A 22,967-nucleotide genomic window follows, 5' to 3' on the forward strand; every position below is an offset into this window, starting at 1 on the left:
TGTTTCTCGCCCTCTGTTTCAGCCCCTCTGTTTCAGCCCCTCTGTTTCTCGCCCTCTGTTTCAGCCCCTCTGTTTCAGCCCCTCTGTTTCAGCCCCTCTGTTTCTCGCCCTCTGTTTCTCGCCCTCTGTTCCTCCCTCTCTGTTTCTCGCCCTCTGTTTCTCGCCCTCTGTTTCAGCCCCTCTGTTTCTCGCCCTCTGTTTCTCGCCCTCTGTTTCTCCCTCTCTGTTTCTCGCCCTCTGTTTCTCGCCCTCTGTTTCAGCCCCTCTGTTTCAGCCCCTCTGTTTCACCCCCTCTGTTTCAGCCCCTCTGTTTCTCGCCCTCTGTTTCAGCCCCTCTGTTTCTCGCCCTCTGTTTCAGCCCCTCTGTTTCAGCCCCTCTGTATCAGCCCCTCTTTTTCAGCCGCACTGTTTCTCGCCTTCTGTTTCTCGCCCTATGTTTCAGCCCCTCTGTTTCAGCCCCTCTGTTTCAGCCCCTCTGTTGCTCGCCCTCTGTTTCTCGCCCTCTGTTTCTCGCTCTCTGTTTCTCGCCCTCTGTTTCTCGCCCTCTGTTTCTCGCTCTCTCTTTCTCGCCCTCTGTTTCTCGCCCTCTGTTTCAGCCCCTCTGTTTCAGCCCCTCTGTTTCAACCCCTCTGTTTCAGCCCCTCTGTTTCAGCCCCTCTGTTTCTCGCCCTCTGTTTCTCCCCCACTGTTTCTCGCCCTCTGTTTCAACCCCTCTGTTTCAGCCCCTCTGTTTCAGCCCCTCTGTTTCAGCCCCTCTGTTTCAGCCCCTCTGTTTCAGCCCTTCTGTTTCAGCCCCTCTGTTTCAGCCCCTCTGTTTCAGCCCCTCTGTTTCAGCCCCTCTGTTTCAGCCCCTCTGTTTCAGCCCTTCTGTTTCAGCCCCTCTGTTTCAGCCACTCTGTTTCTCGCTCTCTGTTTCAGCCCCTCTGTTTCAGCCCCTCTGAATCAGCCCCTCTGTTTCAGCCCCACTGTTTCTCGCCCTAAGTTTCTCGCCCTCTGTTTCAGCCCCTCTGTTTCAGCCCCTCTGTTTCAGCCCCTCTGTTTCAGCCCCTCTGTTTCAGCCCCTCTGTTTCTTGCCCACTGTTTCTCCCCCACTGTTTCTCGCCCTCTGTTTCAACCCCTCTGTTTCAGCCCCTCTGTTTCAGCCCCTCTGTTTCAGACCCTCTGTCTCAGCCCCTCTGTTTCTCGCCCTCTGTTTCTCGCCCTCTGTTTCTTGCCCTCTGTTTCTCGCTCTCTGTTTCTCGCCCTCTGTTTCTCGCCCTCTGTTTCAGCCCCTCTGTTTCAGCCCCTCTGTTTCAGCCCCTCTGTTTCTCGCCCTCTGTTTGTCGCCCTCTGTTTCTCGCCCTCAGTTTCAGCCCCTCTGTTTCAGCCCCTTTGTTTCAGCCCCTCTGTTTCAGCCCCTCTGTTTCTCGCCCAATGTTTCTCGCCCTCTGTTTCAGCCCCTCTGTTTCAGCCCCTCTGTTTCAGCCCCACTGTTTCCGCCCCTCTGTTTCAGCCCCTCTGTTTCAGCCCCTCAGTTTCAGCCCCTCTGTTTCTCGCCCTCTGTTTCTCGCCCTCTGTTTCAGCCAATCTGTTTCAGCCCCTCTGTTTCAGCCCCTCTGTTTCTCGCCCTCTGTTTCTCGGCCTCTGTTTCAGCCCCTCTGTTTCAGCCCCTCAGTTTCAGCCCCTCTGTTTCTCGCCCTCTGTGCCAGCCCCTCTGTTTCTCGCCCTCTCTTTCAGCCCCTCTCTTTCTCGCCCTCTGTTGCAGACCCTCTGTTTCAGCCCCTCTGTTTCAGCCCCTCAGTTTCAGCCCCTCTGTTTCTCGCCCTCTGTTCCTCCCTCTCTGTTTCTCGCCCTCTGTTTCTCGCCCTCTGTTTCAGCCCCTCTGTTTCTCGCCCTCTGTTTCTCGCCCTCTGTTTCTCCCTCTCTGTTTCTCGGCCTCTGTTTCAGCCCCTCTGTTTCAGCCCCTCAGTTTCAGCCCCTCTGTTTCTCGCCCTCTGTGCCAGCCCCTCTGTTTCTCGCCCTCTCTTTCAGCCCCTCTCTTTCTCGCCCTCTGTTGCAGACCCTCTGTTTCAGCCCCTCTGTTTCAGCCCCTCAGTTTCAGCCCCTCTGTTTCTCGCCCTCTGTTCCTCCCTCTCTGTTTCTCGCCCTCTGTTTCTCGCCCTCTGTTTCAGCCCCTCTGTTTCTCGCCCTCTGTTTCTCGCCCTCTGTTTCTCCCTCTCTGTTTCTCGCCCTCTGTTTCTCGCCCTCTGTTTCAGCCCCTCTGTTTCAGCCCCTCTGTTTCTCGCCCTCTGTTTCAGCCCCTCTGTTTCTCGCCCTCTGTTTCAGCCCCTCTGTTTCAGCCCCTCTGTATCAGCCCCTCTTTTTCAGCCGCACTGTTTCTCGCCTTCTGTTTCTCGCCCTATGTTTCAGCCCCTCTGTTTCAGCCCCTCTGTTTCAGCCCCTCTGTTGCTCGCCCTCTGTTTCTCGCCCTCTGTTTCTCGCTCTCTGTTTCTCGCCCTCTGTTTCTCGCCCTCTGTTTCTCGCTCTCTCTTTCTCGCCCTCTGTTTCTCGCCCTCTGTTTCAGCCCCTCTGTTTCAGCCCCTCTGTTTCAACCCCTCTGTTTCAGCCCCTCTGTTTCAGCCCCTCTGTTTATCGCCCTCTGTTTTTGCCCTCTGTTTCTCGCCCACTGTTTCAGCCCCTCTGTTTCAGCCCCTCTGTTTCAGCCCCTCTGTTTCTCGCGCTCTGTTTCTCGCCCTCTGTTTCAGCCCCTCTGTTTCAGCCCCTCAGTTTCAGCCCCTCTGTTTCTCGCCCTCTGTTTCAGCCCCTCTGTTTCTCGCCCTCTCTTTCAGCCCCTCTCTTTCTCGCCCTCTGTTGCAGACCCTCTGTTTCAGCCCCTCTGTTTCAGCCCCTCTGTTTCAGCCCCTCTGTTTCTCGCCCTCTGTTTCAGCCCCTCTGTTTCTCGCCCTCTGTTTCCGCCCCTCTGTTTCTCGCCCTCTGTTGCAGCCCCTCTGTTTCAGTCCCTCTGTTTCAGCCCCTCTGTTTCAGCCCCTCTGTTTCTCGCCCACAGTTTCAGCCCCTCTGTTTCAGCCCCTCTGTTTCTCGCCCTCTGTTTCAGCTCCTCTGTTTCAGCCCCGCTGTTTCAGCCCCTCTGTTTCAGCCCCTCTGTTTCTCGCCCTCTGTTTCTCGCACTCTGTTTCAGCCCCTCTGTTTCAGCCCCGCTGTTTCAGCCCCTCTGTTTCAGCCCCTCTGTTTCAGACCCTCTGTTTCTCGCCCTCTGTTTCTCGCTCTCTGTTTCTCGCCCTCTGTTTCTCGCCCTCTGTTTCAGCCCCTCTGTTTCAGCCCCTCTGTTTCAGCCCCTCTGTTTCAGCCCTCTGTTTCAGCCCCTCTGTTTCAGCCCCTCTGTTTCTCGACCTCTGTTTCTCGCCCTCTGTTTCTCGCTCTCTGTTTCTCGCCCTCTGTTTCTCGCCCTCTGTTTCAGCCCCTCTGTTTCAGCCCCTCTGTTTCAGCCCCTCTGTTTCAGCCCCTCTGTTTCTCGCCCTCTGTTTCAGCCACTCTGTTTCTCGCTCTCTGTTTCAGCCCCTCAGTTTCAGAACCTCTGTATCAGGCCCTCTGTTTCAGCCCCACTGTTTCTCGCCCTAAGTTTCAGCCCCTCTGTTTCAGCCCCTCTGTTTCAGCCCCTCTGTTTCAGCCCCTCTGTTTCAGCCCCTCTGTTTCTTGCCCTCTGTTTCTCGCCCTCTGTTTCAGCCCCTCTGTTTCAGCCCCTCTGTTTCAGCCCCTCAGTTTCAGCCCCTCTGTTTCACGCCCTCTGTTTCTCCCCCACTGTTTCTCGCCCTCTGTTTCAACCCCTCTGTTTCAGCCCCTCTGTTTCAGCCCCTCTGTTTCAGCCCCTCTGTTTCAGCCCCTCTGTTTCAGCCCTTCTGTTTCAGCCCCTCTGTTTCAGACCCTCTGTTTCTCGCCCTCTGTTTCAGCCCCTCTGTTTCTCGCCCTCTGTTTCAGACCCTCTGTTTCAGCCCCTCAGTATCAGCCCCTCTGTTTCAGCCCCACTGTTTCTCGCCCTAAGTTTCTCGCCCTCTGTTTCAGCCCCTCTGTTTCAGCCCCTCTGTTTCAGCCCCTCTGTTTCAGCCCCTCTGTTTCTCGCCCTCTGTTTCTCGCCCTCTGTTTCTCGACCTCTGTTTCTCGCTCTCTGATTCTCGCCCTCTGTTTCTCGCCCTCTGTTTCAGCCCCTCTGTTTCAGCCCCTCAGTTTCAGCCCCGCTGTTTCAGCCCCTCTGTTTCAGCCCCTCTGTTTCTCGCCCTCTGTTTCTCGCCCTCTGTTTCTCGCCCTCTGTTTCAGCCCCTCTGTTTCAGCCCCTCTGTTTCAGCCCCTCTGTTTCAGCCCCTCTGTTTCTCGCCCTCTGTTTCAGCCACTCTGTTTCTCGCTCTCTGTTTCAGCCCCTCTGTTTCAGACCCTCTGTATCAGCCCCTCTGTTTCAGCCCCACTGTTTCTCGCCCTAAGTTTCTCGCCCTCTGTTTCAGCCCCTCTGTTTCAGCCCCACTGTTTCAGCCCCTCTGTTTCAGCCCCTCTGTTTCTCGCACTCTGTTTCTCGCCCTCTGATTCTCGCCCTCTGTTTCTCGCCCTCTGTTTCAGCCCCTCAGTTTCAGCCCCTCTGTTTCTCGCCCTCTGTTTCTCCCCCACTGTTTCTCGCCCTCTGTTTCAACCCCTCTGTTTCAGCCCCTCTGTTTCAGCCCCTCTGTTTCAGCCCCTCTGTTTCAGCCCCTCTGTTTCAGCCCTTCTGTTTCAGCCCCTCTGTTTCAGCCCCTCTGTTTCTCGCCCTCTGTTTCAGCCCATCTGTTTCTCGCCCTCTGTTTCAGACCCTCTGTTTCAGCCCCTCAGTATCAGCCCCTCTGTTTCAGCCCCACTGTTTCTCGCCCTAAGTTTCTCGCCCTCTGTTTCAGCCCCTCTGTTTCAGCCCCTCTGTTTCAGCCCCTCTGTTTCAGCCCCTTTGTTTCTCGCCCTCTGTTTCTCGCCCTCTGTTTCTCGACCTCTGTTTCTCGCTCTCTGATTCTCGCCCAATGTTTCTCGCCCTCTGTTTCAGCCCCTCTGTTTCAGCCCCTCTGTTTCAGCCCCTCTGTTTCAGCCCCACTGTTTCTCGCCCTAAGTTTCTCGCCCTCTGTTTCAGCCCCTCTGTTTCAGCCCCTCTGTTTCAGCCCCTCTGTTTCAGCCCCTTTGTTTCTCGCCCTCTGTTTCTCGCCCTCTGTTTCTCGACCTCTGTTTCTCGCTCTCTGATTCTCGCCCAATGTTTCTCGCCCTCTGTTTCAGCCCCTCAGTATCAGCCCCTCTGTTTCAGCCCCACTGTTTCTCGCCCTAAGTTTCTCGCCCTCTGTTTCAGCCCCTCTGTTTCAGCCCCTCAGTTTCAGCCCCGCTGTTTCAGCCCCTCTGTTTCAGCCCCTCTGTTTCTCGCCCTCTGTTTCTCGCACTCTGTTTCAGCCCCTCTGTTTCAGCCCCGCTGTTTCAGCCCCTCTGTTTCAGCCCCTCAGTTTCAGCCCCTCTGTTTCTCGCCCTCTGTTTCAGCCACTCTGTTTCTCGCTCTCTGTTTCAGCCCCTCTGTTTCAGCCCCTCTGAACCAGCCCCTCTGTTTCAGCCCCACTGTTTCTCGCCCTAAGTTTCTCGCCCTCTGTTTCAGCCCCTCTGTTTCAGCCCCTCTGTTTCAGCCCCTCTGTTTCAGCCCCTCTGTTTCAGCCCCTCTGTTTCTCGCCCACTGTTTCTCCCCCACTGTTTCTCGCCCTCTGTTTCAACCCCTCTGTTTCAGCCCCTCTGTTTCAGCCCCTCTGTTTCAGACCCTCTGTCTCAGCCCCTCTGTTTCTCGCCCTCTGTTTCTCGCCCTCTGTTTCTTGCCCTCTGTTTCTCGCTCTCTGTTTCTCGCCCTCTGTTTCTCGCCCTCTGTTTCAGCCCCTCAGTTTCAGCCCCTCTGTTTCAGCCCCTTTGTTTCAGCCCCTCTGTTTCAGCCCCTCTGTTTCTCGCCCAATGTTTCTCGCCCTCTGTTTCAGCCCCTCTGTTTCAGCCCCTCTGTTTCAGCCCCACTGTTTCCGCCCCTCTGTTTCAGCCCCTCTGTTTCAGCCCCTCAGTTTCAGCCCCTCTGTTTCTCGCCCTCTGTTTCTCGCCCTCTGTTTCAGCCCCTCTGTTTCAGCCCCTCTGTTTCAGCCCCTCTGTTTCTCGCCCTCTGTTTCTCGACCTCTGTTTCAGCCCCTCTGTTTCAGCCCCTCAGTTTCAGCCCCTCTGTTTCTCGCCCTCTGTGCCAGCCCCTCTGTTTCTCGCCCTCTCTTTCAGCCCCTCTCTTTCTCGCCCTCTGTTGCAGACCCTCTGTTTCAGCCCCTCTGTTTCAGCCCCTCAGTTTCAGCCCCTCTGTTTCTCGCCCTCTGTGTCAGCCCCTCTGTTTCTCGCCCTCTCTTTCAGCCCCTCTCTTTCTCGCCCTCTGTTGCAGACCCTCTGTTTCAGCCCCTCTGTTTCAGCCCCTCTGTTTCAGCCCCTCTGTTTCTCGCCCTCTGTTTCTCGCCCTCAGTTTCAGCCCCTCTGTTTCAGCCCCTTTGTTTCAGCCCCTCTGTTTCAGCCCCTCTGTTTCTCGCCTACTGTTTCTCGCCCTCTGTTTCAGCCCCTCTGTTTCAGCCCCTCTGTTTCAGCCCCACTGTTTCAGCCCCTCTGTTTCAGCCCCTCTGTTTCAGCCCCTCTGTTTCAGCCCCTCTGTTTCTCGCCCTCTGTTTCTCGCCCTCTGTTTCAGCCCCTCTGTTTCAGCCCCTCTGTTTCAGCCCCTCTGTTTCTCGCCCTCTGTTTCAGACCCTCTGTTTCAGCCCCTCTGTTTCAGCCCCTCAGTTTCAGCCCCTCTGTTTCTCGCCCTCTGTGTCAGCCCCTCTGTTTCTCGCCCTCTCTTTCAGCCCCTCTCTTTCTCGCCCTCTGTTGCAGACCCTCTGTTTCAGCCCCTCTGTTTCAGCCCCTCTGTTTCAGCCCCTCTGTTTCTCGCCCTCTGTTTCAGCCCATCTGTTTCTCGCCCTTTGTTTCCGCCCCTCTGTTTCTCGCACTCTGTTGCAGCCCCTCTGTTTCCGCCCCTCTGTTTCAACCCTCTGTTTCAGCTCCTCTGTTTCTCGCCCTCTGTTTCTCGCCCTCTGTTTCAGCCCCTCTGTTTCACCCCTCTGTTTCAGCCCCTCTGTTTCTCTCCCTCTGTTTCAGACCCTCTGTTTCAGCCCCTCAGTATCAGCCCCTCTGTTTCAGCCCCTCTGTTTCTCGCCCTCTGTTTCTCGCCCTCGATTTCAGCCCCTCTGTTTCAGCCCCTCTGTTTCAGCCCCTCTGTTTCAGCCCCTCTGTTTCAGCCCCTCTGTTTCAGCCCTTCTGTTTCAGCCCCTCTGTTTCAGCCCCTCTGTTTCTCGCCCTCTGTTTCAGCCCCTCTGTTTCTCGCCCTCTGTTTCAGACCCTCTGTTTCAGCCCCTCAGTATCAGCCCCTCTGTTTCAGCCCCTCTGTTTCTCGCCCTCTGTTCATCGCCCTCTGTTTCAGCCACTCTGTTTCTCGCTCTCTGTTTCAGCCCCTCTGTTTCAGACCCTCTGTATCAGCCCCTCTGTTTCAGCCCCACTGTTTCTCGCCCTAAGTTTCTCGCCCTCTGTTTCAGCCCCTCTGTTTCAGCCCCTCTGTTTCAGCCCCTCTGTTTCAGCCCCTCTGTTTCTCGCCCTCTGTTTCTCGCCCTCTGATTCTCGCCCTCTGTTTCTCGCCCTCTGTTTCAGCCCCTCAGTTTCAGCCCCTCTGTTTCTCGCCCTCTGTTTCAGACCCTCTGTTGCAGCCCCTCAGTATCAGCCCCTCTGTTTCAGCCCCACTGTTTCTCGCCCTAAGTTTCTCGCCCTCTGTTTCAGCCCCTCTGTTTCAGCCCCTCTGTTTCAGCCCCTCTGTTTCAGCCCCTCTGTTTCTCGCCCTCTGTTTCTCGCCCTCTGTTTCTCGACCTCTGTTTCTCGCTCTCTGATTCTCGCCCTCTGTTTCTCGCCCTCTGTTTCAGCCCCTCTGTTTCAGCCCCTCAGTTTCAGCCCCGCTGTTTCAGCCCCTCTGTTTCAGCCCCTCTGTTTCTCGCCCTCTGTTTCTCGCCCTCTGTTTCTCGCCCTCTGTTTCAGCCCCTCTGTTTCAGCCCCTCTGTTTCAGCCCATCTGTTTCAGCCCCTCTGTTTCTCGCCCTCTGTTTCAGCCACTCTGTTTCTCGCTCTCTGTTTCAGCCCCTCTGTTTCAGACCCTCTGTATCAGCCCCTCTGTTTCAGCCCCACTGTTTCTCGCCCTAAGTTTCTCGCCCTCTGTTTCAGCCCCTCTGTTTCAGCCCCTCTGTTTCAGCCCCTCTGTTTCAGCCCCTCTGTTTCTCGCCCTCTGTTTCTCGCCCTCTGATTCTCGCCCTCTGTTTCTCGCCCTCTGTTTCAGCCCCTCAGTTTCAGCCCCTCTGTTTCTCGCTCTCTGTTTCTCCCCCACTGTTTCTCGCCCTCTGTTTCAACCCCTCTGTTTCAGCCCCTCTGTTTCGCGCCCTCTGTTCATCGACCTCTGTTTCTCACCCACTGTTTCAGCCCCTCTGTTTCAGCCCCTCTGTTTCAGCCCATCTGTTTCAGCCCCACTGTTTCAGCCCCTCTGTTTCAATCCCTCTGTTTCAGCCCCTCTGTTTCTCGCCCTCTGTTTCTCGCTCACTGTTTCTCGCACTCTGTTTCAGCCCCTCTGTTTCTCGCCCACTTTTTCAGCCCCTCTGTTTCTCGCCATCTGTTTCAACCCCTCTGTTTCAGCCCCTCTGTTTCTCGCCCTCTGTTTCAGCCCCTCTGTTTCAGACCCTCTGTTTCAGCACCTCTGTTTCTCGCCCTCTGTTTCTCGCTCACTGTTTCTCGCACTCTGTTTCAGCCCCTCTGTTTCTCGCCCACTTTTTCAGCCCCTCTGTTTCTCGCCATCTGTTTCAACCCCTCTGTTTCAGCCCCTCTGTTTCTCGCCCTCTGTTTCAGCCCCTCTGTTTCAGACCCTCTGTTTCAGCACCTCTGTTTCTCGCCCTTTGTTTCTCGCCCTCTGTTTCAGCCCCTCTGTTTCAGTCCCTCTGTTTCAGCCCCTCTGTTTCAGCCCCTCTGTTTCAGCCCCTCTGTTTCACGCCCACTGTTTCAGCCCCTCTGTTTCAGCCCCTCTGTTTCTCGCCCTCTGTTTCAGCCCCTCTGTTTCAGCCCCTCTGTATCAGCCCCTCTGTTTCAGCCCCTCTGTTTCAGCCCCTCTGTTTCTCGCCCTCTGTTTCTCGCCCTCTGTTTCAGCCCCTCTGTTTCAGCCCCTCTGTTTCAGCCCCTCTGTTTCTCGCCCTCTGTTTCTCGCCCTCTGTTTCAGCCCCTCTGTTTCAGCCACTCAGTTTCAGCCCCTCTGTTTCTCGCCCTCTGTGCCAGCCCCTCTGTTTCTCGCCCTCTCTTTCAGCCCCTCTCTTTCTCGCCCTCTGTTGCAGACCCTCTGTTTCAGCCCCTCTGTTTCAGCCCCTCAGTTTCAGCCCCTCTGTTTCTCGCCCTCTGTGTCAGCCCCTCTGTTTCTCGCCCTCTCTTTCAGCCCCTCTCTTTTTTTCGCCCTCTGTTGCAGACCCTCTGTTTCAGCCCCTCTGTTTCAGCCCCTCTGTTTCAGCCCCTCTGTTTCTCGCCCTCTGTTTCTCGCCATCAGTTTCAGCCCCTCTGTTTCAGCCCCTTTGTTTCAGCCACTCTGTTTCAGCCCCTCTGTTTCTCGCCCAATGATTCTCGCCCTCTGTTGCAGCCCCTCTGTTTCAGTCCCTCTGTTTCAGCCCCTCTGTTTCAGCCCCTCTGTTTCTCGCCCACAGTTTCAGCCCCTCTGTTTCAGCCCCTCTGTTTCTCGCCCTCTGTTTCAGCTCCTCTGTTTCAGCCCCACTGTTTCAGCCCCTCTGTTTCAGCCCCACTGTTTCAGCCCCTCTGTTTCAGCCCCTCTGTTTCAGCCCCTCTGTTTCAGCCCCTCTGTTTCTCGCCCTCTGTTTCTCGCCCTCTGTTTCAGCCCCTCTGTTTCAGCCCCTCTGTTTCAGCCCCTCTGTTTCTCGCCCTCTGTTTCAGACCCTCTGTTTCAGCCCCTCTGTTTCAGCCCCTCAGTTTCAGCCCCACTGTTTCTCGCCCTCTGTGTCAGCCCCTCTGTTTCTCGCCCTCTCTTTCAGCCCCTCTCTTTCTCGCCCTCTGTTGCAGACCCTCTGTTTCAGCCCCTCTGTTTCAGCCCCTCTGTTTCAGCCCCTCTGTTTCTCGCCCTCTGTTTCAGCCCATCTGTTTCTCGCCCTTTGTTTCCGCCCCTCTGTTTCTCGCACTCTGTTGCAGCCCCTCTGTTTCCGCCCCTCTGTTTCAACCCTCTGTTTCAGCTCCTCTGTTTCTCGCCCTCTGTTTCAGCCCCTCTGTTTCACCCCTCTGTTTCAGCCCCTCTGTTTCTCTCCCTCTGTTTCAGACCCTCTGTTTCAGCCCCTCAGTATCAGCCCCTCTGTTTCAGCCCCTCTGTTTCTCGCCCTCTGTTTCTCGTCCTCGATTTCAGCCCCTCTGTTTCAGCCCCTCTGTTTCAGCCCCTCTGTTTCAGCCCCTCTGTTTCAGCCCCTCTGTTTCAGCCCTTCTGTTTCAGCCCCTCTGTTTCAGCCCCTCTGTTTCTCGCCCTCTGTTTCAGCCCCTCTGTTTCTCGCCCTCTGTTTCAGACCCTCTGTTTCAGCCCCTCAGTATCAGCCCCTCTGTTTCAGCCCCTCTGTTTCTCGCCCTCTGTTCATCGCCCTCTGTTTCAGCCACTCTGTTTCTCGCTCTCTGTTTCAGCCCCTCTGTTTCAGACCCTCTGTATCAGCCCCTCTGTTTCAGCCCCACTGTTTCTCGCCCGAAGTTTCTCGCCCTCTGTTTCAGCCCCTCTGTTTCAGCCCCTCTGTTTCAGCTCCTCTGTTTCAGCCCCTCTGTTTCTCGCCCTCTGTTTCTCGCCCTCTGATTCTCGCCCTCTGTTTCTCGCCCTCCGTTTCAGCCCCTCAGTTTCAGCCCCTCTGTTTCTCGCCCTCTGTTTCAGACCCTCTGTTTCAGCCCCTCAGTATCAGCCCCTCTGTTTCAGCCCCACTGTTTCTCGCCCTAAGTTTCTCGCCCTCTGTTTCAGCCCCTCTGTTTCAGCCCCTCTGTTTCAGCCCCTCTGTTTCAGCCCCTCTGTTTCTCGCCCTCTGTTTCTCGCCCTCTGTTTCTCGACCTCTGTTTCTCGCTCTCTGATTCTCGCCCTCTGTTTCTCGCCCTCTGTTTCAGCCCCTCTGTTTCAGCCCCTCAGTTTCAGCCCCGCTGTTTCAGCCCCTCTGTTTCAGCCCCTCTGTTTCTCGCCCTCTGTTTCTCGCCCTCTGTTTCTCGCCCTCTGTTTCAGCCCCTCTGTTTCAGCCCCTCTGTTTCAGCCCATCTGTTTCAGCCCCTCTGTTTCTCGCCCTCTGTTTCAGCCACTCTGTTTCTCGCTCTCTGTTTCAGCCCCTCTGTTTCAGACCCTCTGTATCAGCCCATCTGTTTCAGCCCCACTGTTTCTCGCCCTAAGTTTCTCGCCCTCTGTTTCAGCCCCTCTGTTTCAGCCCCTCTGTTTCAGCCCCTCTGTTTCAGCCCCTCTGTTTCTCGCCCTCTGTTTCTCGCCCTCTGATTCTCGCCCTCTGTTTCTCGCCCTCTGTTTCAGCCCCTCAGTTTCAGCCCCTCTGTTTCTCGCTCTCTGTTTCTCCCCCACTGTTTCTCGCCCTCTGTTTCAACCCCTCTGTTTCAGCCCCTCTGTTTCAGCCCCTCTGTTTCAGCCCCTCTGTTTCAGCCCCTCTGTTTCAGCCCTTCTGTTTCAGCCCCTCTGTTTCAGCCCCTCTGTTTCTCGCCCTCTGTTCATCGACCTCTGTTTCTCACCCACTGTTTCAGCCCCTCTGTTTCAGCCCCTCTGTTTCAGCCCATCTGTTTCAGCCCCACTGTTTCAGCCCCTCTGTTTCAATCCCTCTGTTTCAGCCCCTCTGTTTCTCGCCCTCTGTTTCTCGCTCACTGTTTCTCGCACTCTGTATCAGCCCCTCTGTTTCTCGCCCACTTTTTCAGCCCCTCTGTTTCTCGCCATCTGTTTCAACCCCTCTGTTTCAGCCCCTCTGTTTCTCGCCCTCTGTTTCAGCCCCTCTGTTTCAGACCCTCTGTTTCAGCACCTCTGTTTCTCGCCCTTTGTTTCTCGCCCTCTGTTTCAGCCCCTCTGTTTCAGTCCCTCTGTTTCAGCCCCTCTGTTTCAGCCCCTCTGTTTCAGCCCCTCTGTTTCACGCCCACTGTTTCAGCCCCTCTGTTTCAGCCCCTCTGTTTCTCGCCCTCTGTTTCAGCCCCTCTGTTTCAGCCCCTCTGTATCAGCCCCTCTGTTTCAGCCCCTCTGTTTCAGCCCCTCTGTTTCTCGCCCTCTGTTTCTCGCCCTCTGTTTCAGCCCCTCTGTTTCAGCCCCTCTGTTTCAGCCCCTCTGTTTCTCGCCCTCTGTTTCTCGCCCTCTGTTTCAGCCCCTCTGTTTCAGCCACTCAGTTTCAGCCCCTCTGTTTCTCGCCCTCTGTGCCAGCCCCTCTGTTTCTCGCCCTCTCTTTCAGCCCCTCTCTTTCTCGCCCTCTGTTGCAGACCCTCTGTTTCAGCCCCTCTGTTTCAGCCCCTCAGTTTCAGCCCCTCTGTTTCTCGCCCTCTGTGTCAGCCCCTCTGTTTCTCGCCCTCTCTTTCAGCCCCTCTCTTTTTTTCGCCCTCTGTTGCAGACCCTCTGTTTCAGCCCCTCTGTTTCAGCCCCTCTGTTTCAGCCCCTCTGTTTCTCGCCCTCTGTTTCTCGCCCTCAGTTTCAGCCCCTCTGTTTCAGCCCCTTTGTTTCAGCCACTCTGTTTCAGCCCCTCTGTTTCTCGCCCAATGATTCTCGCCCTCTGTTGCAGCCCCTCTGTTTCAGTCCCTCTGTTTCAGCCCCTCTGTTTCAGCCCCTCTGTTTCTCGCCCACAGTTTCAGCCCCTCTGTTTCAGCCCCTCTGTTTCTCGCCCTCTGTTTCAGCTCCTCTGTTTCAGCCCCACTGTTTCAGCCCCTCTGTTTCAGCCCCTCTGTTTCTCGCCCTCTGTTTCTCGCACTCTGTTTCAGCCCCTCTGTTTCAGCCCCGCTGTTTCAGCCCCTCTGTTTCAGCCCCTCTGTTTCAGCCCCTCTGTTTCTCGCCCTCTGTTTCAGCCACTCTGTTTCTCGCTCTCTGTTTCAGCCCCTCTGTTTCAGCCCCTCTGAATCAGCCCCTCTGTTTCAGCCCCACTGTTTCTCGCCCTAAGTTTCTCGCCCTCTGTTTCAGCCCCTCTGTTTCAGCCCCTCTGTTTCAGCCCCTCTGTTTCAGCCCCTCTGTTTCTCGCCCTCTGTTTCTCGCCCTCTGTTTCTCGACCTCTGTTTCTCGCTCTCTGATTCTCGCCCTCTGTTTCTCGCCCTCTGTTTCAGCCCCTCTGTTTCTCGCCCTCTGTTTCAGCCCCTCTGTTTCTCGCCCTCTGTTTCAGCCCCTCTGTTTCAGCCCCTCTGTTTCAGCCCCTCTGTTTCACGCCCACTGTTTCAGCCCCTCTGTTTCAGCCCCTCTGTTTCTCGCCCTCTGTTTCAGCCCCTCTGTTTCAGCCCCTCTGTATCAGCCTCTCTGTTTCAGCCCCTCTGTTTCAGCCCCTCTGTTTCTCGCCCTCTGTTTCTCGCCCTCTGTTTCAGCCCCTCTGTTTCAGCCCCTCTGTTTCAGCCCCTCTGTTTCTCGCCCTCTGTTTCTCGCCCTCTGTTTCAGCCCCTCTGTTTCAGCCCCTCAGTTTCAGCCCCTCTGTTTCTCGCCCTCTGTGCCAGCCCCTCTGTTTCTCGCCCTCTCTTTCAGCCCCTCTCTTTCTCGCCCGCTGTTGCAGACCCTCTGTTTCAGCCCCTCTGTTTCAGCCCCTCAGTTTCAGCCCCTCTGTTTCTCGCCCTCTGTGTCAGCCCCTCTGTTTCTCGCCCTCTCTTTCAGCCCCTCTCTTTTTTTCGCCCTCTGTTGCAGACCCTCTGTTTCAGCCCCTCTGTTTCAGCCCCTCTGTTTCAGCCCCTCTGTTTCAGCCCCTCTGTTTCTCGCCCTCTGTTTCTCGCCCTCAGTTTCAGCCCCTCTGTTTCAGCCCCTTTGTTTCAGCCACTCTGTTTCAGCCCCTCTGTTTCTCGCCCAATGATTCTCGCCCTCTGTTGCAGCCCCTCTGTTTCAGTCCCTCTGTTTCAGCCCCTCTGTTTCAGCCCCTCTGTTTCTCGCCCACAGTTTCAGCCACTCTGTTTCAGCCCCTCTGTTTCTCGCCCTCTGTTTCAGCTCCTCTGTTTCAGCCCCACTGTTTCAGCCCCTCTGTTTCAGCCCCTCTGTTTCTCGCCCTATGTTTCTCGCACTCTGTTTCAGCCCCTCTGTTTCAGCCCCGCTGTTTCAGCCCCTCTGTTTCAGCCCCTCTGTTTCAGCCCCTCTGTTTCTCGCCCTCTGTTTCAGCCACTCTGTTTCTCGCTCTCTGTTTCAGCCCCTCTGTTTCAGCCCCTCTGAATCAGCCCCTCTGTTTCAGTCCCACTGTTTCTCGCCCTAAGTTTCTCGCCCTCTGTTTCAGCCCCTCTGTTTCAGCCCCTCTGTTTCAGCCCCTCTGTTTCAGCCCCTCTGTTTCTCGCCCTCTGTTTCTCGCCCTCTGTTTCTCGACCTCTGTTTCTCGCTCTCTGATTCTCGCCCTCTGTTTCTCGCCCTCTGTTTCAGCCCCTCTGTTTCAGCCACTCTGTTTCAGCCCCTCTGTTTCTCGCCCACTGTTTCTCCCACACTGTTTCTCGCCCTCTGTTTCAACCCCTCTGTTTCAGCTCCTCTGTTTCAGCCCCTCTGTTTCAGACCCTCTGTCTCAGCCCCTCTGTTTCTCGCCCTCTGTTTCTCGCCCTCTGTTTCTTGCCCTCTGTTTCTCGCTCTCTGTTTCTCGCCCTCTGTTTCTCGCCCTCGGTTTCAGCCCCTCTGTTTCAGCCCCTCTGTTTCAGCCCCTCTGTTTCTCGCCCTCTGTTTGTCGACCTCTGTTTCTCGCCCTCAGTTTCAGCCCCTCTGTTTCAGCCCCTCAATTTCAGCCCCTCTGTTTCAGCCCCTCTGTTTCTCGCCCAATGTTTCTCGCCCTCTGTTTCAGCCCCACTGTTTCAGCCCCTCAGTTTTAGCCCCACTGTTTCCGCCCCTCTGTTTCAGCCCCTCTGTTTCAGCCCCTCTGTTTCTCGCCCTCTGTTTCTCGCCCTCTGTTTCAGCCCCTCTGTTTCAGCCCCTCTGTTTCAGCCCCTCTGTTTCTCGCCCTCTGTTTCTCGCCCTCTGTTTCAGCCCCTCTGTTTCAGCCCCTCAGTTTCAGCCCCTCTGTTTCTCGCCCTCTGTGCCAGCCCCTCTGTTTCTCGCCCTCTCTTTCAGCCCCTCTCTTTCTCGCCCTCTGTTGCAGACCCTCTGTTTCAGCCCCTCTGTTTCAGGCCCTCAGTTTCAGCCCCTCTGTTTCTCGCCCTCTGTGTCAGCCCCTCTGTTTCTCGCCCTCTCTTTCAGCCCCTCTCTTTCTCGCCCTCTGTTGCAGACCCTCTGTTTCAGCCCCTCTGTTTCAGCCCCTCTGTTTCAGCCCCTCTGTTTCAGCCCCTCTGTTTCTCGCCCTCTGTTTCTCGCCCTCAGTTTCAGCCCCTCTGTTTCAGCCCCTTTGTTTCAGCCCCTCCTTTTCAGCCCCTCTGTTTCTCGCCCACTGTTTCTCGCCCTCTGTTTCAGCCCCTCTGTTTCAGCCCCTCTGTTTCAGCCCCTCTGTTTCAGCCCCTCTGTTTCAGCCCCTCCTTTTCAGCCCCTCTGTTTCTCGCCCTCTGTTTCTCGCCCTCTGTTTCAGCCCCTCTGTTTCAGCCCCTCTGTTTCAGCCCCTCTGTTTCTCGCCCTCTGTTTCTCGCCCTCTGTTTCAGCCCCTCTGTTTCTCGCCCTTTGTTTCCGCCCCTCTGTTTCTCGCACTCTGTTGCAGCCCCTCTGTTTCCGCCCCTCTGTTTCAGCCCCTCTGTTTCAGCTCCTCTGTTTCTCGCCCTCTGTTTCTCGCCCTCTGTTTCAGCCCCTCTGTTTCAGCCCCTCTGTTTCAGCCCCTCTGTTTCTCGCCCTCTGTGTCAGCCCCTCTGTTTCTCGCCCTCTCTTTCAGCCCCTCTCTTTCTCGCCCTCTGTTGCAGACCCTCTGTTTCAGCCCCTCTGTTTCAGCCCCTCTGTTTCAGCCCCTCTGTTTCTCGCCCTCTCTTTCAGCCCATCTGTTTCTCGCCCTTTGTTTCCGCCCCTCTGTTTCTCGCACTCTGTTTCAGCCCCTCTGTTTCCGCCCCTCTGTTTCAGCCCCTCTGTTTCAGCTCCTCTGTTTCTCGCCCTCTGTTTCTCGCCCTCTGTTTCAGCCCCTCTGTTTCAGCCCCTCTGTTTCAGCCCCTCTGTTTCTCGCCCTCTGTTTCAGACCCTCTGTTTCAGCCCCTCAGTATCAGCCCCTCTGTTTCAGCCCCTCTGTTTCTCGCCCTCTGTTTCTCGCCCTCGGTTTCAGCCCCTCTGTTTCTCGCCCTCTGTTTCAGCCCCTCTGTTTCAGCCCCTCTGTTTCAGCCCCTCTGTTTCAGCCCTTTTGTTTCAGCCCCTCTGTTTCAGCCCCTCTGTTTCTCGCCCTCTGTTTCAGCCCCTCTGTTTCTCGCCCTCTGTTTCAGACCCTCTGTTTCAGCCCCTCAGTATCAGCCCCTCTGTTTCAGCCCCTCTGTTTCTCGCCCTCTGTTAATCGCCCTCTGTTTCTCACCCACTGTTTCAGCCCCTCTGTTTCAGCCCCTCTGTTTCAGCCCATCTGTTTCAGCCCCACTGTTTCAGCCCCTCTGTTTCAATCCCTCTGTTTCAGCCCCTCTGTTTCTGGCCCTCTGTTTCTCGCTCTCTGTTTCTCGCCGTCTGTTTCAGCCCCTCTGTTTCTCGCCCACTGTTTCAGCCCCTCTGTTTCTCGCCATCTGTTTCAACCCCTCTGTTTCAGCCCCTCTGTTTCTTGCCCTCTGTTTCAGCCCCTCTGTTTCAGCCCCTCTGTTTCAGACCCTCTGTTTCAGCACCTCTGTTTCTCGCCCTTTGTTTCTCGCCCTCTGTTTCAGCCCCTCTGTTTCTCGCCCTCTGTTTCAGCCCCTCTGTTTCTCGCCCTCTGTTTCAGCCCCTCTGTTTCAGTCCCTCTGTTTCAGCCCCTCTGTTTCAGCCCCTCTGTTTCAGCCCCTCTGTTTCACGCCCACTGTTTCAGCCCCTCTGTTTCAGCCCCTCTGTTTCTGGCCCTCTGTTTCAGCCCCTCTGTTTCAGCCCCTCTGTATCAGCCCCTCTGTTTCAGCCCCTCGGTTTCAGCCCCTCTGTTTCTCGCCCTCTGTTTCTCGCCCTCTGTTTCAGCCCCTCTGTTTCAGCCCCTCTGTTTCAGCCCCTCTGTTTCTCGCCCTCTGTTTCTCGCCCTCTGTTTCAGCCCCTCTGTTTCAGCCCCTCAAGTTTCAGCCCCTCTGTTTCTCGCCCTCTGTGCCAGCCCCTCTGTTTCTCGCCCTCTCTTTCAGCCCCTCTCTTTCTCGCCCTCTGTTGCAGACCCTCTGTTTCAGCCCCTCTGTTTCAGCCCCTCAGTTTCAGCCCCTCTGTTTCTTGCCCTCTGTGTCAGGCCCTCTGTTTCTCGCCCTCTCTTTCAGCCCCTCTCTTTCTCGCCCTCTGTTGCAGACCCTCTGTTTCAGCCCCTCTGTTTCAGCCCCTCTGTTTCAGCCCCTCTGTTTCAGCCCCTCTGTTTCTCGCCCTCTGTTTCTCGCCCTCAGTTTCAGCCCCTCTGTTTCAGCCCCTTTGTTTCAGCCCCTCTGTTTCAGCCCCTCTGTTTCTCGCCCACTGTTTCTCGCCCTCTGTTTCAGCCCCTCTGTTTCAGCCCCTCTGTTTCAGCCCCACTGTTTCAGCCCCTCTGTTTCAGCCCCTCTGTTTCAGCCCCTCTGTTTCAGCCCCTCTGTTTCTCGCCCTCTGTTTCTCGCCCTCTGTTTCAGCCCCTCTGTTTCAGCCCCTCTGTTTCAGCCCCTCTGTTTCTCGCCCTCTGTTTCTCGCCCTCTGTTTCTCGCCCTCTGTTTCAGCCCCTCTGTTTCTCGCCCTCTGTTTCAGCCCCTCTGTTTCTCGCCCTCTGTTTCAGCCCCTCTGTTTCAGCCCCTCTGTTTCAGCCCCTCTGTTTCACGCCCACTGTTTCAGCCCCTCTGTTTCAGCCCCTCTGTTTCTCGCCCTCTGTTTCAGCCCCTCTGTTTCAGCCCCTCTGTATCAGCCTCTCTGTTTCAGCCCCTCTGTTTCAGCCCCTCTGTTTCTCGCCCTCTGTTTCTCGCCCTCTGTTTCAGCCCCTCTGTTTCAGCCCCTCTGTTTCAGCCCCTCTGTTTCTCGCCCTCTGTTTCTCGCCCTCTGTTTCAGCCCCTCTGTTTCAGCCCCTCAGTTTCAGCCCCTCTGTTTCTCGCCCTCTGTGCCAGCCCCTCTGTTTCTCGCCCTCTCTTTCAGCCCCTCTCTTTCTCGCCCGCTGTTGCAGACCCTCTGTTTCAGCCCCTCTGTTTCAGCCCCTCAGTTTCAGCCCCTCTGTTTCTCGCCCTCTGTGTCAGCCCCTCTGTTTCTCGCCCTCTCTTTCAGCCCCTCTCTTTTTTTCGCCCTCTGTTGCAGACCCTCTGTTTCAGCCCCTCTGTTTCAGCCCCTCTGTTTCAGCCCCTCTGTTTCAGCCCCTCTGTTTCTCGCCCTCTGTTTCTCGCCCTCAGTTTCAGCCCCTCTGTTTCAGCCCCTTTGTTTCAGCCACTCTGTTTCAGCCCCTCTGTTTCTCGCCCAATGATTCTCGCCCTCTGTTGCAGCCCCTCTGTTTCAGTCCCTCTGTTTCAGCCCCTCTGTTTCAGCCCCTCTGTTTCTCGCCCACAGTTTCAGCCACTCTGTTTCAGCCTCTCTGTTTCTCGCCCTCTGTTTCAGCTCCTCTGTTTCAGCCCCACTGTTTCAGCCCCTCTGTTTCAGCCCCTCTGTTTCTCGCCCTATGTTTCTCGCACTCTGTTTCAGCCCCTCTGTTTCAGCCCCGCTGTTTCAGCCCCTCTGTTTCAGCCCCTCTGTTTCAGCCCCTCTGTTTCTCGCCCTCTGTTTCAGCCACTCTGTTTCTCGCTCTCTGTTTCAGCCCCTCTGTTTCAGCCCCTCTGAATCAGCCCCTCTGTTTCAGTCCCACTGTTTCTCGCCCTAAGTTTCTCGCCCTCTGTTTCAGCCCCTCTGTTTCAGCCCCTCTGTTTCAGCCCCTCTGTTTCAGCCCCTCTGTTTCTCGCCCTCTGTTTCTCGCCCTCTGTTTCTCGACCTCTGTTTCTCGCTCTCTGATTCTCGCCCTCTGTTTCTCGCCCTCTGTTTCAGCCCCTCTGTTTCAGCCACTCTGTTTCAGCCCCTCTGTTTCTCGCCCACTGTTTCTCCCACACTGTTTCTCGCCCTCTGTTTCAACCCCTCTGTTTCAGCTCCTCTGTTTCAGCCCCTCTGTTTCAGACCCTCTGTCTCAGCCCCTCTGTTTCTCGCCCTCTGTTTCTCGCCCTCTGTTTCTTGCCCTCTGTTTCTCGCTCTCTGTTTCTCGCCCTCTGTTTCTCGCCCTCGGTTTCAGCCCCTCTGTTTCAGCCCCTCTGTTTCAGCCCCTCTGTTTCTCGCCCTCTGTTTGTCGACCTCTGTTTCTCGCCCTCAGTTTCAGCCCCTCTGTTTCAGCCCCTCAATTTCAGCCCCTCTGTTTCAGCCCCTCTGTTTCTCGCCCAATGTTTCTCGCCCTCTGTTTCAGCCCCTCTGTTTCAGCCCCTCAGTTTTAGCCCCACTGTTTCCGCCCCTCTGTTTCAGCCCCTCTGTTTCAGCCCCTCTGTTTCTCGCCCTCTGTTTCTCGCCCTCTGTTTCAGCCCCTCTGTTTCAGCCCCTCTGTTTCAGCCCCTCTGTTTCTCGCCCTCTGTTTCTCGCCCTCTGTTTCAGCCCCTCTGTTTCAGCCCCTCAGTTTCAGCCCCTCTGTTTCTCGCCCTCTGTGCCAGCCCCTCTGTTTCTCGCCCTCTCTTTCAGCCCCTCTCTTTCTCGCCCTCTGTTGCAGACCCTCTGTTTCAGCCCCTCTGTTTCAGGCCCTCAGTTTCAGCCCCTCTGTTTCTCGCCCTCTGTGTCAGCCCCTCTGTTTCTCGCCCTCTCTTTCAGCCCCTCTCTTTCTCGCCCTCTGTTGCAGACCCTCTGTTTCAGCCCCTCTGTTTCAGCCCCTCTGTTTCAGCCCCTCTGTTTCAGCCCCTCTGTTTCTCGCCCTCTGTTTCTCGCCCTCAGTTTCAGCCCCTCTGTTTCAGCCCCTTTGTTTCAGCCCCTCCTTTTCAGCCCCTCTGTTTCTCGCCCACTGTTTCTCGCCCTCTGTTTCAGCCCCTCTGTTTCAGCCCCTCTGTTTCAGCCCCTCTGTTTCAGCCCCGCTGTTTCAGCCCCTCTGTTTCAGCCCCTCTGTTTCTCGCCCTCTGTTTCTCGCCCTCTGTTTCAGCCCCTCTGTTTCAGCCCCTCTGTTTCAGCCCCTCTGTTTCTCGCCCTCTGTTTCTCGCCCTCTGTTTCAGCCCCTCTGTTTCTCGCCCTTTGTTTCCGCCCCTCTGTTTCTCGCACTCTGTTGCAGCCCCTCTGTTTCCGGCCCTCTGTTTCAGCCCCTCTGTTTCAGCTCCTCTGTTTCTCGCCCTCTGTTTCTCGCCCTCTGTTTCAGCCCCTCTGTTTCAGCCCCTCTGTTTCAGCCCCTCTGTTTCTCGCCCTCTGTGTCAGCCCCTCTGTTTCTCGCCCTCTCTTTCAGCCCCTCTCTTTCTCGCCCTCTGTTGCAGACCCTCTGTTTCAGCCCCTCTGTTTCAGCCCCTCTGTTTCAGCCCCTCTGTTTCTCGCCCTCTCTTTCAGCCCATCTGTTTCTCGCCCTTTGTTTCCGCCCCTCTGTTTCTCGCACTCTGTTTCAGCCCCTCTGTTTCCGCCCCTCTGTTTCAGCCCCTCTGTTTCAGCTCCTCTGTTTCTCGCCCTCTGTTTCTCGCCCTCTGTTTCAGCCCCTCTGTTTCAGCCCCTCTGTTTCAGCCCCTCTGTTTCTCGCCCTCTGTTTCAGACCCTCTGTTTCAGCCCCTCAGTATCAGCCCCTCTGTTTCAGCCCCTCTGTTTCTCGCCCTCTGTTTCTCGCCCTCGGTTTCAGCCCCTCTGTTTCTCGCCCTCTGTTTCAGCCCCTCTGTTTCAGCCCCTCTGTTTCAGCCCCTCTGTTTCAGCCCTTTTGTTTCAGCCCCTCTGTTTCAGCCCCTCTGTTTCTCGCCCTCTGTTTCAGCCCCTCTGTTTCTCGCCCTCTGTTTCAGACCCTCTGTTTCAGCCCCTCAGTATCAGCCCCTCTGTTTCAGCCCCTCTGTTTCTCGCCCTCTGTTAATCGCCCTCTGTTTCTCACCCACTGTTTCAGCCCCTCTGTTTCAGCCCCTCTGTTTCAGCCCATCTGTTTCAGCCCCACTGTTTCAGCCCCTCTGTTTCAATCCCTCTGTTTCAGCCCCTCTGTTTCTGGCCCTCTGTTTCTCGCTCTCTGTTTCTCGCCGTCTGTTTCAGCCCCTCTGTTTCTCGCCCACTGTTTCAGCCCCTCTGTTTCTCGCCATCTGTTTCAACCCCTCTGTTTCAGCCCCTCTGTTTCTTGCCCTCTGTTTCAGCCCCTCTGTTTCAGCCCCTCTGTTTCAGACCCTCTGTTTCAGCACCTCTGTTTCTCGCCCTTTGTTTCTCGCCCTCTGTTTCAGCCCCTCTGTTTCTCGCCCTCTGTTTCAGCCCCTCTGTTTCTCGCCCTCTGTTTCAGCCCCTCTGTTTCAGTCCCTCTGTTTCAGCCCCTCTGTTTCAGCCCCTCTGTTTCAGCCCCTCTGTTTCACGCCCACTGTTTCAGCCCCTCTGTTTCAGCCCCTCTGTTTCTGGCCCTCTGTTTCAGCCCCTCTGTTTCAGCCCCTCTGTATCAGCCCCTCTGTTTCAGCCCCTCGGTTTCAGCCCCTCTGTTTCTCGCCCTCTGTTTCTCGCCCTCTGTTTCAGCACCTCTGTTTCAGCCCCTCTGTTTCAGCCCCTCTGTTTCTCGCCCTCTGTTTCTCGCCCTCTGTTTCAGCCCCTCTGTTTCAGCCCCTCAGTTTCAGCCCCTCTGTTTCTCGCCCTCTGTGCCAGCCCCTCTGTTTCTCGCCCTCTCTTTCAGCCCCTCTCTTTCTCGCCCTCTGTTGCAGACCCTCTGTTTCAGCCCCTCTGTTTCAGCCCCTCAGTTTCAGCCCCTCTGTTTCTTGCCCTCTGTGTCAGGCCCTCTGTTTCTCGCCCTCTCTTTCAGCCCCTCTCTTTCTCGCCCTCTGTTGCAGACCCTCTGTTTCAGCCCCTCTGTTTCAGCCCCTCTGTTTCAGCCCCTCTGTTTCAGCCCCTCTGTTTCTCGCCCTCTGTTTCTCGCCCTCAGTTTCAGCCCCTCTGTTTCAGCCCCTTTGTTTCAGCCCCTCTGTTTCAGCCCCTCTGTTTCTCGCCCACTGTTTCTCGCCCTCTGTTTCAGCCCCTCTGTTTCAGCCCCTCTGTTTCAGCCCCACTGTTTCAGCCCCTCTGTTTCAGCCCCTCTGTTTCAGCCCCTCTGTTTCAGCCCCTCTGTTTCTCGCCCTCTGTTTCTCGCCCTCTGTTTCAGCCCCTCTGTTTCAGCCCCTCTGTTTCAGCCCCTCTGTTTCTCGCCCTCTGTTTCTCGCCCTCTGTTTCAGCCCCTCTGTTTCAGCCCCTCAGTTTCATCCCCTCTGTTTCTCGCCCTCTGTGTCAGCCCCTCTGTTTCTCGCCCTCTCTTTCAGCCCCTCTCTTTCTCGCCCTCTGTTGCAGACCCTCTGTTTCAGCCCCTCTGTTTCAGCCCCTCTGTTTCAGCCCCTCTGTTTCTCGCCCTCTGTTTCAGCCCATCTGTTTCTCGCCCTTTGTTTCCGCCCCTCTGTTTCTCGCACTCTGTTGCAGCCCCTCTGTTTCCGCCCCTCTGGTTCAGCCCCTCTGTTTCAGCTCCTCTGTTTCTCGCCCTCTGTTTCTCGCCCTCTGTTTCAGCCCCTCTGTTTCAGCCCCTCTGTTTCAGCCCCTCTGTT

The sequence above is a fragment of the Stegostoma tigrinum genome, chromosome 42 (assembly GCF_030684315.1).
Source record: "Stegostoma tigrinum isolate sSteTig4 chromosome 42, sSteTig4.hap1, whole genome shotgun sequence".
Taxonomy (NCBI): Eukaryota; Metazoa; Chordata; class Chondrichthyes; order Orectolobiformes; family Stegostomatidae; genus Stegostoma; species Stegostoma tigrinum.